This window comes from Bombina bombina, chromosome 2, assembly GCF_027579735.1.
Source record: "Bombina bombina isolate aBomBom1 chromosome 2, aBomBom1.pri, whole genome shotgun sequence".
Taxonomy (NCBI): Eukaryota; Metazoa; Chordata; class Amphibia; order Anura; family Bombinatoridae; genus Bombina; species Bombina bombina.
Genome location: NC_069500.1, coordinates 796,607,126 through 796,623,104, shown reverse-complemented (window position 1 = coordinate 796,623,104; position 15,979 = coordinate 796,607,126). Strand labels below are relative to the sequence as shown.

Sequence of the window (15,979 nt, the reverse complement as noted above, 5' to 3'; positions counted from 1 at the left end):
CCCCAAGGCAAAAAGATAACTATATGATGGAACGTGCTAATAAACATACATTGAATCTAAGTGACTGACTAACAATGTGATAAAGATATAATGGGGGGAAAAAATTACATATATGTGAAGTGTGTCTATATCATGTATATGGCCATAAGTGATATGAAATTAGAAGGCAGCGGAGTCAATAACTTCATTAAGACCTTCAGGATGTAGGGATTTGAACTTATATATCCAAAAGGTTTCCCTCTGGCGTAACTTAGTCATTCTATTCTGGGAGCTAACAGCAGGGATAGTTTCTAATGGGGTAATGGTCATGACACATTTGTTTTTGCCATGTATGGAAAAATGGTGTCTGGAAGTGCTATATTTGTCAGATCCCCTCAAGATGCATCTCAAGTGTTCTGACCATCTCTGTCTGATTTTTCTACAGGTGCGGCCTATATATTGTAGGCCACACAAGCATGCAATGCAATAAATAACATAGTTGGAATTACATGTTATTCTTTGAGTAATCTCAAAGGATTCCCCTGTACTGTTGGATATAATGTTTTTTGAGCCATTAGTGATATACTTGCACATGTGGCAAATATTTTTGTTACATCTAAAGGTTCCTATATTTGACATAATTGGAGTTGATAAATTTTTGTTGGGGGTTTTCAATACACATTTGCACATAACCACCTTACTAGGTGCCAACTTTTCTTTAATTGTAGGTGCTCTTTTAAAAGTGCATTTAGGCTTATCTTGTAGAATGAATTTAAATATAGGGTCTCGTTTGAGTAATGGCCAATGTTTTGACAAAATTCTTTTAATTTCTTTGTGATTATTGTTATATCTAGTGATGAATGAGGATTCATAATTTACATCATCATTAGTTGCCCTATTATTAACTTCAGGTTTTAATAGGTCCTCTCTATTGAGAGAATGTGCTTTTTGAAAGCCAAATTCTATTAGTTCATCTGGGTAATGTTTTTCTTTAAACTTGTTCATAAGAATAAGACTTTGTGAGTCATATGTGTTGATATCGGTGCAATTGCGCTGGATTCTTCGAAACTGGCTATATGGAATATTTGTTTTCCAACTTGTGTAATGATTGCTGTAGTAATCTAAAAAATTGTTACTGTCTACTTTTTTTAAAAAAGTACACGTCTGAACACAATTATCCTCGCCCCACATTAGGGTGACATCTAGAAAATCAATCTTATCTCTTTGGATATTCCAAGTAAATTGGATACCCATGTTGTTATTATTGAGTTTATTTTGAAAAGAGGTAAGTGACTCTAATGATCCCCTCCAAACAAATAACAGGTCATCTATATAACGGCCATAGAAGACCAGATTTTGCTCCCACTCTGCATTATAGATGTATCTGGATTCAAAAGTTCCCATAAATAAATTTGCAAAGCTGGGAGCAAATCTGGTCCCCATGGCCGTTCCTTTGATCTGAAGAAAAAAATTATCTAAAAATGTAAAATAATTATGAGTTAGTATGAAGTGAATCAATTCGAGCAAGTAATTCTTTTGTATATCAGGCATATATGGATCATCACTCAGATAACTGTCTATGGAGTTAATACCTATATTATGTTTAATATTTGAATATAGTGAGCTTACGTCACAAGATACCCAAAAAAACTGTTGTTCTTTCTTAATATTAGATAATTTGAGCAAAAGATCAGTAGTATCTTTGATATAGGATTTTAATTGAATTACGTATCGTTGAAGAAAAAAATCAATGTATAGTGAAAGATTATCGGTTAGACTATTCATCCCTGCGATGATTGGTCTACCGGGTGGGTTCTGAATCTGTTTATGAATTTTTGGTAAATGGTAGTAATATGGAATATTAGGGTTTGTAGGAATCAGAAATTTTCTTTCCTTATTAGTCAAAATACCATGGTCATATCCATAAGTGATTAGTTTTATAAGCTCCTTGGTAAATGAATTAGTGGGATCAATTCTAAGTTTTTTTATAATAATCCTTATCCAATAGTATTCTGTTTGCTTCACATATATAATCCTCATAATTTTGTATTACAAGGCCACTGCCTTTGTCAGCTTGGCGAATTATGATAGTGTTGTCTTTTGTGAGATTACGTAAAGCCTTTTGTTCATTTGGCCAAATATTACTGTGTTTATGAAGAGGAAGTTTCTCAAAATCCTCTAACATCAAATTTTGGAATACGTCCAGATAAGCTAAATTGTCTCTATTGGGATTAAATGACGAGGGGCGGGGGGCTAGATCAGTGTGGATTACTCCTTCAAACAGTTGTTCGGAGAGATCTTCAGGGTCTATATATATAACTGGCATATTTCTTTGTGCTGTCATATTATCTGTAAGGATAAGATAGCCTACAGTTTTCTGTGATTTTAATTGTTTATTAACAAAAAAATGTTGCAAAGCTAGTTTTCTTGTATATTTGTTTAAATCAACAAACAGTTTGAACATCTGATGGGAGTTGGAGGGGCAAAAACTCAAACCTTTTCCTAAAATTCTGATCTCATCATTAGACAGTATTCTGTCTGATAAATTGAATATGCCTTTGCTTAATTGTTGTAACTTATTTTTCTTGGTGGTAGCTCCCCTTCCCCTGTGTCCCCGTTTGTGTGTGTTCTTTTGTTTTTCCCTGGTTGTTGGTATGGGGTGTTTGGGCCCTCTCTCCTCCAAAGTGGAGCTAGTGGTATACGTTCTTCTAAAAAAGAAGTAGCTGCAGCCAAATTCATCAGATTTCAGTCGGACAACATCACGACTGTAGCCTATATCAATCATCAAGGAGGAACACGGAGTTCTCTAGCGATGATGGAGGTAACCAAAATAATCAGATGGGCGGAGGATTACTCTTGCCATCTCTCAGCAATCCATATCCCAGGGGTAGAGAACTGGGAGGCGGATTTCCTAAGTCGTCAGACTTTTCATCCGGGGGTGTGGGAGCTCCATCCGGAGGTATTTGCCCAGCTGACTCAGCTATGGGGCACACCAGAATTGGATTTGATGGCGTCCCATATTGATGTTGAGAGTGTGGTATAACCCAGCATAAACCACACCCTTAGGGGGCGCCTCCAAACACAAATGACAAAAAAAAAAAAAAAAATTGTGTAAAAGAAAAAATGAATATACAACTCTATAAGCACTATATCTACCAAACAATGTCCATAGGAGATATGTGAAAAAGAATTTCCAATATACAATAGTCCAAATAAGTGTGGCAGCTCTCGGTTGTAGGATGGTCTTCCTATGATGTAAGATAACTGAAAAAAGAAAAAACAGAGGCGCCAAGAACGCCAAACTTCCTTTTTACGTGTCCAGGTCCCGGGATCTCCAGGTGGTACTGATAGATGCTCTAGCAGTGCCTTGGTCCTTCAATCTGGCTTATGTTTCCACCGTTTCCTCTCCTCCCACGTCTGGTTGGCAGAATCAAGCAGGAGAGAGCTTCAGTGATTCTGATAGCGCCTGCGTGGCCACGCAGGACTTGGTATGCAGACCTGGTGGACATGTCATCTGTTCCACCGTGGACTCTGCCAATGAGGCAGGACCTTCTAATCCAAGGTCCATTCAAGCATCCAAATCTAACTTCTCTGCGTCTGACTGCTTGGAGATTGAACGCCTGATTCTATCAAAGCGTGGTTTCTCTGAGTCGGTCATTGATACCCTGATTCAGGCTAGAAAGCCTGTCACCAGGAAAATCTATCATAAGATTTGGCGCACATATCTTTGTTGGTGTGAATCCAAGGGTTACTCATGGAGTAAGATTAGGATTCCTAGAATTTTGTCCTTTCTCCAAGAAGGATTGGAAGAAGGGATTATCAGTTAGTTCCTTAAAAGGACAAATATCTGCTTTGTCTATTCTTTTACACAAATGTCTGGCAGATGTCCCAGACGTTCAAGCTTTTAGTCAGGCCTTGGTCAGGATCAAGCCTGTATTTAAACCTGTTGCTCCACCATGGAGCCTAAATTTGGTTCTTAATGTTCAAGGGGTTCCGTTTGAACCTATGCATTCCATAGATATTAAGCTTCTATCTTGGAAAGTTTTGTTTTTAGTAGCTATCTCTTCGGCTCGAAGAGTTTCTGAGTTATCTGCTTTACAGTGTGACTCACCTTACCTAGTTTTCCATGCTGATAAGGTGGTTTTGCATACCAAACCTGGGTTTCTTCCTAAGGTTGTTTCTAATAGGAATATCAATCAGGAGATTGTTGTTCCTTCTCTGTGTCCTAATCCTTCATCAAAGAAGGAACGTCTGTTGCACAATCTTGATGTGGTTCGTGCTTTAAAGTTCTACTTACAAGCAACTAAAGATTTCCGTCAAACATCTTCATTGTTTGTTGTTTATTCTGGTAAACGGAGAGGTCAAAAGGCTACGGCTACCTCTCTTTCCTTTTGGCTGAAAAGCTTAATCCGTTTGGCTTATGAGACTGCTGGCCAGCAGCCTCCTGAAAGAATCACTGCTCATTCTACTAGAGCAGTGGCTTCCACATGGGCTTTTAAAAATGAGGCTTCTGTTGAACAGATTTGTAAGGCGGCGACTCGGTCTTCGCTTCATACTTTTTCAAAATTTTACAAATGTTATACTTTTGCTTCTTCAGAGGCTATTTTTGGTAGAAAGGTTCTACAAGCAGTGATGCCTTCCATTTAAGGTACCTGTCTTGTCCCTCCCTTCATCCGTGACCTAAACCTTTGGTATTAGTATCCCATAAGTATGGATGAATCCGTGGACTCGATACATCTTACAAGAGAAAACAGAATTCATGCTTACCTGATAAATTTCTTTCTCTTGTGATGTATCGAGTCCACGGCCCACCCTGTCTATTTAAGACAGGTAGTATATTTTTATTTAAAAAACTTCAGTCACCACTGCACCCTATAGTTTCTCCTTTTTCTTCCTAGCCTTCGGTCGAATGACTGGGGGGTGGAGCTAATGGAGGAGCTATATGGAGGGAAGGAGAATATCCCATAAGTATGGATGAATCCGTGGACTCGATACATCACAAGAGAGAAATTTATCAGGTAAGCATAAATTCTGTTTTAGCTATATTAGAATAATTTTTTACTTAAAGGGATATGAAACCCACATTTTTTCTTTCATGATTTAGAAAGAGAATGCAATTCTAAACATCTTTCTAATTTACTTCTATTATCTAATTTGTTTTATTTTCTTGATATTCTTTGCTGAAAAGCATATCTAGATATGCTCAGTAGCTGCTGATTGGTTGCTGCACATAGAAGCCTTGTGTGATTGGCTCACCATGTGCATTGCTTTTTCTTCAACTAAGGATATCTAAAAAATGAAGCAAAATAAATAATAGAAGTAAATTGTAATGTTGTTTAAATTTGTATTCTCTATCTGAATCATGAAAGAAAGATTTTGGGTTTAGTGGCCCTTTAAGGGGCTAATACTGCAATGGAGAACTCAGGGGCTAACTTTTGGCGTGAAAATATTGCACCTTAACTCTCCTTCTCCTCACTGACTGGTGGCCATCTTGCTTACAGGCAGTTTAATTCCTGCTGGACATTAGGAGCAGGGAGCACCCTTTATTTCCAGAGCTTGGTTAATTGTATGTGTTTTTGTAAACCTTTTTTTGTATGACTCTGTCATTTTTTACTATTTAAATTACATACTCTTCCATATAAAGAGTCACTGTCCAATTTTTCTGATTTCCTTCTAGGCACTTCTGTGCCTTTTTATACTGTATTTCTATGTTGCTATCAACTGCTATCAATACTTGCCTATCCTTAATATATACCAGGGGCTCCTAAGTGTTTGGCTCATTGTCCATAAATCTATATATTTAAATAGCACTGTCTGACTGCTAAAAAAAAAATCATGTCTGGCTCCTAAATTTTAAACAAATTTGTCGACCCTTACTATCTTCTATGGAGCAAACTGGTACAGCTAATGTCTTAGAATATCATGCTGACCTGTTTGGAAGGGATATTTTACCGCTTCACAACAATTTTTGATTTGTTAGTATGTGTCCTCTCTGCAATTTCAGAGCTGATGGCTGTCATACCTCCACCAGTTAAAAGCAAGGGCTTGCAAGGTGCAGAAAGGATCCCTTCACAGGCTTTAGGCTCATCAAGGACATCTCTCAGAAGTGAACTGTCTAGGTACCTTGCACAAATCAGGTGTACAGTGGAATCAGAATCCTCCTCTTCTGAGGAAGATTATTCAGAAACCTAGGACCTCCCTGATGATGAAGTAGCAGAAAAAGTGTCCTTTAAATTTCAGGTGGAGCACATACATGACCTCTTTCTGCAAGTTTCAATAACCTTGGAGTTAGAAGATCCTCCAACTACATAACAAACAATCTGTTAAGAAGAATGATAAATTATTTAGGCTATCTCTGTAAAGCCATCTACCTTCCATGTGCTTGATTCAGTTCTGACCAAGAAATGGAACAAACCAGGCATTCCTTTTGTTCTCTCTGCCAAATTAAAGAACATTCTCCCTCTGAAAAATTGGAGGTATGGGAAATTACTCCAAGGTGGGTGGTGCTAGCTCATATCTGGCTTGGTAGACTAGCATTATTTTAAATTACAGCACCTCATTCAAGGATCTAATGGACAGAAAGCTAAAAATCATTTGCAGGCGATCCTTCAAGCTGTCAATGTAGCATGTGTTGCTGCAGCTACTGGAGTTTGGTGTGACAAAATTTCTGAATTTACTTCACAAAATCTTCAGAATCACTTGAGGCTGGTCAAGACTTCAAACTGTTTAATTTGTGGGGGCGGAGTTAACTGCCTAAGCGACTAGATGCACATTGCAGAAGCTCCTGGATATAATACTGTTTTTTAGGGGTTTTGACCTCAATAGTGGACATACTGCTGATTTTTCATAAGGTCCCCTAACTAAGGGTAATTGCTACAGTCTCGGCAGGTCCAAGAATCAATTTTCTATTCTTATTTTTATCCGGGTAACTACCTACATGGCTCAACAGGCAGTAGCAGAACAGGTAGAAGCAGCTAATTTTGGCGACAAGATATGCCCACTACATCCCATTTTAATAGTAGTGGGAACACTTGAAGATAGACTTTGTGCATTGGTGAGAGAACACTTTTCAGGGATATGCAACTCGCTTGCGCAGTGGTCAGATAATGTGGAAGTGCGACATACAATCCAAGATGGCGCCAGACCACAGCTCAGTAATACTGCTATGCCGGAACAGAACGACACTAAGAACTGTGTCTACATTGAACGTAAGGAACATGTAAGGGTTTCTACGGCACTACATATACATCTACAAGGGCAACTTAAGCTCCAACACAGGCTAGAATTTATCCTGCCAGACGCCGATGAGCCTCCCGACATACCATCTCACACCAGCAGAGTGCAGCTGTCTCAGTGTGATGGAGACAACGAGTCACTTATTAAGGGTATCACTTCTCCTCGGCCCCTAACCGCTACAGCGCTAGCATGCATAAATGTTATACCTACCTTTGAGACAGTAGCGGTGGGGAATTTGGATGGGACTCTAGTCCAGAGTGTTCACACCCGTGATATCAGACGGATTTATCTGCAACAAACAGGTCTGACTCATATTTTCACCATTAGTGGGAATACCTCACGCACTTGTTTTATCCCCCAAAACCTTGGTGAACGAGTCTTACAATGGTACAAGTCCGGCATGGGGTAACAAGGTTTGCTTCAGATGGGAGGACAATACAGCATATGAGAGAAATTGCTCATCTTAGCTAATGACCCGGAGAATTTTGTTTATGATGTGTTAAATGTTCTAATAACTGTTCAATATAGCCCATATGTATATACCCAAATATGAACACATTAAGGACTTCTATTTGTTTAATCAGTTAACCCTAATGACACAGTTATGCTGACTCGTTTTATACTTATACTCTGTTAGTGTAGGTTAATTTGTTATCGCACACAAGTGCTGTTCTTCAGCTTTTTGGGTTCCTGAAAACGGAGTCGATGGATATTTATGCTGACTCTGCAATAACTATGATACTAACCCACTGCATTATTTATCTGTATGTCTACCTTTGGTCTACGATTAATCTGTTATTATTTCTTCTACTTTGACTTGAGTGTATGTGAATATTGAGTTGAGAAGTGCCTCACTATGGCTATGCAGCTTCACTGCTCCAATTCCCCACGAGAATCCTATACATAGTTATGCATTGATAGATGTGCTCAATAGATTGATTGTACTTTATGATAATATTCAATATTGCTTTAACCTGATACTCTAGTCTGGAGCTCAAGCATAACCAGAATCCTATACCTCAGGGTATATGCTTTACCTTTTTTTTATTTTTTTTTATTTTTTTTATTTTATTACCCATATGACATTTTGGATGCAATCCATGCCTAATAGTTGGGATGTAGTATATCAACACATTAGCTGACACTGGGCACATAAAGGACAATATGTTTCAAGAAAGACAGACTACACTAAGGAGTTCAGGTAATAGCTATTCACAACACTTTAATACCTCCCTTAAAAAGGTGGCGAGAAGTGACAAATGCTTAGTTATGCTCTTTAAACAGCTGTGTCCATCCGCATTATGTACACATGCTAGCAGGTTTTAACATTAGGACCATTGAACTTACATTACCCTCTAACCTGATCCTAGATGATGGGGTTATTTCATGATATTACAGACAGGTTTATAGCTTACTTTACATTTAAGAAAGTCCTATTGCACTTTGTTGTCAGGGACACGGAGACAACTATATTAATATATCTATGATCCCTAACACCTATACTGCATAACCTTATATACCTCTAGTCTTATAGTGGTTCATGATCATTAATTGACAGTTTTGTGACACTACACAGATGCACCGGTGGCTAATATTTCATAGCACCCCCATCACTCATAGTGTACCACAGACCATATGATACCCCCCACATACTCCTATCGGCTTATTAGATAAGCAAAAGAAACTATATCTCATAGCAACCTCGTTATATTTTTTCTATATTTCTCCTGAAAATCCTCTCATGATAAAGGCACTATTTTAAGGGCCCTTTGATGACAGTAGGGTGTTATAAGAGGATGAAGGATTATAAACGACTACTATAACAGTATATATATTTTTTCATGTGACATAGTGTTCTCTTCTTAGTTTATTATTCAATTTTTCTTGTCACAATCATAGCTGATATATGTGTTAAAAAATGAAAAACTGAGATTCATCAGTTGAGGTCCAAGAGTGGCCTCCTTCTGTTCGTGAATACCCTTTGTAACGTCTTAAGGTTGTACTGAGAGACCCAAGAGTGGCCTCATAGAACACATTCAGAGGGTAGATAGTTTGATTGGCACATTAATTGTTCAATTCTTTTCATACACAATATTGCTCAAATATGTTTAAGTTATTTTGTTCATCTCCTCATTTGTTCCTTATTTGAGAATGTATCTGTTGAAAATGTATTATTGAGTTGATTGCATTGTCATACACTGTATATCTGCCTCAAATTGAATCTCAATAAAAAATATTAAAAAAAAACAAAAAAAAAAACTGTTTAATTTGTGATATAGTTATGGAAACGACTTTCATCCATGGAAAAGTTCTGCTATGACTGTTCTGGATAGAAGAGCCTTACGTCTCATGCTATGGTCAGTTGGTATCTAATAGTAAACTTCTTTCTTTTAAACAAGTTCTTTAGACCATTTCCTTGGCCAGAAGAGTGTCGGAACTTTCTGCCCCATTGTGTGATTCCCCTTAACTGATTTTTGATCAGGGCAAGGTAGTTTTAAGAGCCAACTATTTTTTTTCCTCTCTGAAGTGGTATTTTTGTGATCAGGAGATTGTGGTTCCATCTCTTTATCCATCTGTAAATAATGCTAAAGAGAGACTGCGTCAGAACTTAGATGTTGTCATAGTCTTAAAATTCTAGGTTTAGGCCACAATATAAATGTGTCTTTTTTACTTATTAATTTCTCTGTTCCCTGCAAGAGAGAGAAGGCTACAGCAGTTACCTTTAGTCCCTTGGATTAAAGCTTTGATTCAAAAAATAGTCCGTGCATGTTTTGTGCCATTCCTGCCTTAACCGTTACCTCACCTTTTTTTCATGGTGGTTTTGTGGACAACACTGCTTTGGGTATTGGATTCCACATGTGATGGCTGGTGGACTTTCACCATCTTATGGAAGAAAACAAAACGTTTACTTACCTGGTAAATTAATTTCTTTCATGATTGTGAGAGTCTATGAGACTTGCCCTTGTTTTTTTCTATACAGTTGGGGACAGTACTGGTTTGCAATTTACTTACCCTGCTTTATGTCTCCTACCCCCTTTCTCTTGGCCACATGTATGGCTGAGGGATTATGGGAAAATGGGAGGGATTCCAAGTTCTGTTATGTTCTGTGTTTTGCCTCCTCCTAGTGGACTGGAGTATAATTCCACATTGCATGGTTCGGGGACTCTCACCATCATTAAAAGAAATTAATTTATCAGGTAAGGATAGATTTTTTATTTTCTTACTTCACATCTATTTCATTATAAATAAAAGTAAAAGTTTTTAAAATACACATTTGAGACATTTAAGCAGAAGGAACCCAGATATAAATGGAAAACATTTTTTTTTAATTTTTTTTTAGCGCAACTCTGCAGACTGCACCTGAATTGTATATTATCATCATTGTGTGTGTGTGTGTGTTTATATATGTATATGTATATGTGTATATATATATATATATATATATATATATATATATACACATACCTCCTCTGTATCTGCACTCACAGTTCAAAAGTGTCTTCCACCAGGGTGCAAAGTCAAATTATTGTAGAAGATCCAAGCAGGTTTAATAATTATTAAATGGTTACCGTTTTTAATAAATATTAATTTATTTTCTAAATCCAGTGATTGCAATCCCTAGCAGGCCAACTGAAAAAAACAAAGTAAAAAAATTACCGTAACCAAGCAACGGTAACACATTCTATCACGTACATAAGAACAGTATTGTCAGATTCGTTACACGGTATGCCCCAATAGATTATGACACTTCCCCACATTTGTATTAACTTGTAATTGTATAATAGCCGACATCTCAACATCGATGTTCAGTTGGCCTGCTAGGTCTTCCGTAGTGCCGCCCGGCGCATGCGCAGTTGCGCATGGTAGACGCTGTCGGAAGCCTGCCGCTGGCAGAGCTGGACGTGTACACATGGGGGTAAGAGATGGTATATGTATATAAGGGGCATGTATTGCACTTTGTTTTATGTTTGATAAAGGGGGAAACCCCGAAACATTACTGAGTAATAAAAGTCCACAGTTGTGGTGAAAATAAGTCCTATGAGTGCGGTCTCTTTTCTCCAACATAGGTGTGTCCGGTCCACGGCGTCATCCTTACTTGTGGGATATTCTCTTCCCCAACAGGAAATGGCAAAGAGCCCAGCAAAGCTGGTCACATGATCCCTCCTAGGCTCCGCCTACCCCAGTCATTCTCTTTGCCGTTGTACAGGCAACATCTCCACGGAGATGGCTTAGAGTTTTTTAGTGTTTAACTGTAGTTTTTATTATTCAATCAAGAGTTTGTTATTTTAAAATAGTGCTGGTATGTACTATTTACTCTGAAACAGAAAAGAGATGAAGATTTCTGTTTGTAAGAGGAAAATGATTTTAGCAACCGTTACTAAAATCCATGGCTGTTCCACACAGGACTGTTGAGAGGAATTAACTTCAGTTGGGGGAACAGTGAGCAGTCTTTTGCTGCTTGAGGTATGACACATTCTAACAAGACGATGTAATGCTGGAAGCTGTCATTTTCCCTATGGGATCCGGTAAGCCATGTTTATTCAGGTAGTAAATAAGGGCTTCACAAGGGCTTATTAAGACTGTAGACTTTTTCTGGGCTAAATCGATTCATATATTACACATATTTAGCCTTGAGGAATCATTTAATCTGGGTATTTTGGTAAAATAATATCGGCAGGCACTGTTTTAGACACCTTATTCTTTAGGGGCTTTCCCTAATCATAGGCAGAGCCTCATTTTCGCGCCGGTATTGCGCACTTGTTTTTGAGAGGCATGACATGCAGTCGCATGTGTGAGGAGCTCTGATACATAGAAAAGACTTTCTGAAGGCGTCATTTGGTATCGTATTCCCCTTTGGGCTTGGTTGGGTCTCAGCAAAGCAGATACCAGGGACTGTAAAGGGGTTAAAGTTAAAAACGGCTCCGGTTCCGTTATTTTAAGGGTTAAAGCTTCCAAATTTGGTGTGCAATACTTTTAAGGCTTTAAGACACTGTGGTGAAATTTTGGTGAATTTTGAACAATTCCTTCATACTTTTTCGCAATTGCAGTTATAAAGTGTGTTCAGTTTAAAATTTAAAGTGACAGTAACGGTTTTATTTTAAAACGTTTTTTGTTCTTTGTTATCAAGTTTATGCCTGTTTAACATGTCTGAACTACCAGATAGACTGTGTTCTGAATGTGGGGAAGCCAGGGTTCCTTCTCATTTAAATAAATGTGATTTATGTGACACTGAAAATGATGCCCAAGATGATTCCTCAAGTGAGGGGAGTAAGCATGGTACTGCATCATTCCCTCCTTCGTCTACACGAGTCTTGCCCACTCAGGAGGCCCCTAGTACATCTAGCGCGCCAATACTCCTTACTATGCAACAATTAACGGCTGTAATGGATAATTCTATCAAAAACATTTTAGCCAAAATGCCCACTTATCAGCGTAAGCGCGACTGCTCTGTTTTAGATACTGAAGAGCATGAGGACGCTGATGATAATGGTTCTGAAATGCCCCTACACCAGTCTGAGGGGGCCAGGGAGGTTTTGTCTGAGGGAGAAATTTCAGATTCAGGGAAAATTTCTCAACAAGCTGAACCCGATGTGATTACATTTAAATTTAAGTTGGAACATCTCCGCGCTCTGCTTAAGGAGGTATTATCCACTCTGGATGATTGTGAGAATTTGATCATCCCAGAGAAACTATGTAAAATGGACAAGTTCCTAGAGGTCCCGGGGCTCCCAGAAGCTTTTCCTATACCCAAGCGGGTGGCGGACATTGTAAATAAAGAATGGGAAAGGCCCGGTATACCTTTCGTCCCTCCCCCCATATTTAAAAAATTGTTTCCTATGGTCGACCCCAGAAAGGACTTATGGCAGACAGTCCCCAAGGTCGAGGGAGCGGTTTCTACTTTAAACAAACGCACCACTATACCCATAGAAGATAGTTGTGCTTTCAAAGATCCTATGGATAAAAAATTAGAAGGTTTGCTTAAAAAGATGTTTGTTCAGCAGGGTTACCTTCTACAACCAATTTCATGCATTGTCCCTGTCACTACAGCCGCGTGTTTCTGGTTCGATGAGCTAGTAAAGGCGATCGATAGTGATTCTCCTCCTTATGAGGAGATTATGGACAGAATCCGTGCTCTCAAATTGGCTAATTCTTTCACCCTAGACGCCACTTTGCAATTGGCTAGGTTAGCGGCAAAGAATTCTGGGTTTGCTATTGTGGCGCGCAGAGCGCTTTGGTTGAAATCTTGGTCAGCTGATGCGTCTTCCAAGAACAAACTCCTTAACATTCCTTTCAAGGGGAAAACGCTGTTTGGCCCTGACTTGAAAGAGATTATCTCTGATATCACTGGGGTTAAGGGCCACGCCCTTCCTCAGGATAGGTCTTTCAAGGCCAAAAATAAACCTAATTTTCGTCCCTTTCGTAGAAACGGACCAGCCCCAAGTGCTACGTCCTCTAAGCAAGAGGGTAATACTTCTCAAGCCAAGCCAGCCTGGAGACCAATGCAAGGCTGGAACAAGGGAAAGCAGGCCAAGAAACCTGCCACTGCTACCAAGACAGCATGAAATGTTGGCCCCCGATCCGGGACCGGATCTGGTGGGGGGCAGACTCTCTCTCTTCGCTCAGGCTTGGGCAAGAGATGTTCTGGATCCTTGGGCACTAGAAATAGTCTCCCAAGGTTATCTTCTGGAATTCAAGGGGCTTCCCCCAAGGGGGAGGTTCCACAGGTCTCAATTGTCTTCAGACCACATAAAAAGACAGGCATTCTTACATTGTGTAGAAGACCTGTTAAAAATGGGAGTGATTCATCCTGTTCCATTAGGAGAACAAGGGATGGGGTTCTACTCCAATCTGTTCGTAGTTCCCAAAAAAGAGGGAACGTTCAGACCAATCTTAGATCTCAAGATCTTAAACAAGTTTCTCAAGGTTCCATCGTTCAAAATGGAAACCATTCGAACAATTCTTCCTTCCATCCAGGAAGGTCAATTCATGACCACGGTGGATTTAAAGGATGCGTATCTACATATTCCTATCCACAAGGAACATCATCGGTTCCTAAGGTTCGCATTCCTGGACAAGCATTACCAGTTCGTGGCGCTTCCTTTCGGATTAGCCACTGCTCCAAGGATTTTCACAAAGGTACTAGGGTCCCTTCTAGCGGTGCTAAGACCAAGGGGCATTGCAGTAGTACCTTACTTGGACGACATTCTGATTCAAGCGTCGTCCCTTCCTCAAGCAAAGGCTCACACGGACATAGTCCTGGCCTTTCTCAGATCTCACGGATGGAAAGTGAACGTGGAAAAGAGTTCTCTATCTCCGTCGACAAGGGTTCCCTTCTTGGGAACAATAATAGACTCCTTAGAAATGAGGATTTTTCTGACAGAGGCCAGAAAAACAAAACTTCTAAACTCTTGTCGGACACTTCATTCCGTTCCTCTTCCTTCCATAGCGCAGTGCATGGAAGTAATAGGTTTGATGGTAGCGGCAATGGACATAGTTCCTTTTGCGCGCATTCATCTAAGACCATTACAACTGTGCATGCTCAGTCAGTGGAATGGGGACTATACAGACTTGTCTCTGAAGATACAAGTAAATCAGAGGACCAGAGACTCACTCCGTTGGTGGCTGTCCCTGGACAACCTGTCACAAGGGATGACCTTCCGCAGACCAGAGTGGGTCATTGTCACGACCGACGCCAGTCTGATGGGCTGGGGCGCGGTCTGGGGATCCCTGAAAGCTCAGGGTCTTTGGTCTCGGGAAGAATCTCTTCTACCGATAAATATTCTGGAACTGAGAGCGATATTCAATGCTCTCAAGGCTTGGCCTCAGCTAGCGAAGGCCAAGTTCATACGGTTTCAATCAGACAACATGACGACTGTTGCGTACATCAACCATCAGGGGGGAACAAGGAGTTCCCTGGCGATGGAAGAAGTGACCAAAATCATTCAATGGGCGGAGACTCACTCCTGCCACCTGTCTGCAATCCACATCCCAGGAGTGGAAAATTGGGAAGCGGATTTTCTGAGTCGTCAGACATTGCATCCGGGGGAGTGGGAACTCCATCCGGAAATCTTTGCCCAAATCACTCAACTGTGGGGCATTCCAGACATGGATCTGATGGCCTCTCGTCAGAACTTCAAGGTTCCTTGCTACGGGTCCAGATCCAGGGATCCCAAGGCGACTCTAGTAGATGCACTAGTAGCACCTTGGACCTTCAAACTAGCTTATGTATTCCCGCCGTTTCCTCTCATCCCCAGGCTGGTAGCCAGGATCCATCAGGAGAGGGCGTCGGTGATCTTGATAGCTCCTGCGTGGCCACGCAGGACTTGGTATGCAGATCTGGTAAATATGTCATCGGCTCCACCATGGAAGCTACCTTTGAGACGAGACCTTCTTGTTCAAGGTCCGTTCGAACATCCGAATCTGGTCTCACTCCAGCTGACTGCTTGGAGATTGAACGCTTGATCTTATCAAAACGAGGGTTCTCAGATTCTGTTATTGATACTCTTGTTCAGGCCAGAAAGCCTGTAACTAGAAAAATTTACCACAAAATATGGAAAAAATATATCTGTTGGTGTGAATCTAAAGGATTCCCCTGGGACAAGGTAAAGATTCCTAAGATTCTATCCTTTCTTCAAGAAGGATTGGAGAAAGGATTATCTGCAAGTTCCTTGAAGGGACAGATTTCTGCCTTGTCTGTGTTACTCCACAAAAAGCTGGCAGCTGTGCCAGATGTTCAAGCCTTTGTTCAGGCTCTGGTTAGAAT

At 40.0% G+C, this 15,979-nt stretch overlaps 1 protein-coding gene across 1 annotated transcript in view; it reads left to right on the top strand.

The window, feature by feature from the left end:
* LOC128649620 (gastrula zinc finger protein XlCGF57.1) overlaps nt 1-15,979 on the top strand; it is a 119,758-nt gene that overhangs the window by 50,997 nt on the left and 52,782 nt on the right. The gene's annotated exons all lie outside the window — the stretch shown is intronic.